General features: G+C 35.5%; 1 long non-coding RNA gene across 1 annotated transcript in view; it reads left to right on the plus strand.

The window, feature by feature from the left end:
• LOC102675921 overlaps positions 1 to 1,458 on the plus strand; it is a 35,032-nt gene that overhangs the window by 18,847 nt on the left and 14,727 nt on the right. The window lies entirely within an intron of this gene.

Below are 1,458 nucleotides of genomic sequence, written 5' to 3' on the forward strand. Positions count from 1 at the left end.
AGCCTCTTGCCAAACAAGCTTCGGTGCTTGCTTGAGTTAAAAGCGAGCTAACCGGTGTTTCTCTGGCAAGCCATGCGGCTCGTGTCGCGTCATTTGTTCATTGTCGCACGCGCGGCTGCGAGGCTATCTTCTCTACTCTTTATTATTCTCTATTCTCTACAATTTTTAATTTCACTTATGCGTTTCTCTTCTATCCGTCTGCCCCTTTTTATTTCCAGTTTGTCATTGCGCGACCGATCCACTAGCATCTTCTATGGATTGGAGCGAATATGGAAGATCGAAGATGATTGTGTTGAGAATGTGTAAGAATCTGGTAAGGGAGGTATTGGTCTGGTTGAAACGCAGAGAACCGTACCGATATATTTTTTTTTCTTTCTGTGCGTAAAGAGAATTTCTTTCTTTCTTTTCTTTTCTTCCCCAATTTGAAACGAATTCTTTCCCCTTCTTCCCCAATCCAATTTCCTAATTTGATTTTCGTCGTATCAAGATTAAAAAAAAAAAATGCGAAAGCATGATGAAGTAGAAAAGAATGCGACAGGCAGGAGAGGGGAGCAGCAATGACAACACTGACGTCAGCATGTGACACGAGTGAATCTCCATTTTTAAGTTTGGCCTCGCAGCTGGAAAGTATCCACGTAACGCTACCGATACAACTATATATACTACCATGCGAAGTAATGGCGGATGCGCTGAGCCGAATCTTAAACAGCTCGATCGAACTTGAACTGGATTCTAAATAATTAGAATTCTATTTTATTTAGACGAATGAAATAAATTTCTTTTTTTTTTTTTTTTTCGTACAGTTTTTCTTTGTACTTCTAACAATGAATACTTTTAACAATGTTTCAGAACGTCAGGCATCAGAGTTCCGTTCACCTCGATCGAGACTGTTTCAGTTTTCGGCAATGAGAACAAAAAAAATGACACAATGGGATCGATACTTTTTTTTTACCCGCCTGTTTACACGAAAAGCTAATAATCCAAGTGCTTGCATAAGAATCGAGGTGATATCATTTTATTCGATGTACACACACAAAAATTTGTCTCTGTTCAAAGATCGATGTGTTACGATTGCGCCAAGATAAGATGCCAATCTTATATATCACATACGCTCTGAAACACTTTTTATCTCGATGTTTTGATGATGAACATTGGCCATAAATTGAATGACGTATGATCAATATATATATATTTTACGATGCAAGTGTCAACAATCCTCCCTTATGTCTCTCCACGTGTATCGATGTGTATCGATTTTGTATGATCGTTGCCCCGAAATGTTTATTTATTTTTTATTTTTTTTTTTTTATCACTTGTTGGCTCTTCGTTCATGTGTCAGTTCAGTTGATTTTATTAAAAAAAAAGATTTGATATTATCTATTATCTATTATTATTATCTATTATTATTATTATTATTATTATTATTATTATTATTATTATTATTATTATTATTATTAT

The sequence above is a fragment of the Apis dorsata genome, unplaced genomic scaffold (genome assembly GCF_000469605.1).
Source record: "Apis dorsata unplaced genomic scaffold, Apis dorsata 1.3 scaffold_577, whole genome shotgun sequence".
NCBI classification, from domain to species: domain Eukaryota; kingdom Metazoa; phylum Arthropoda; class Insecta; order Hymenoptera; family Apidae; genus Apis; species Apis dorsata.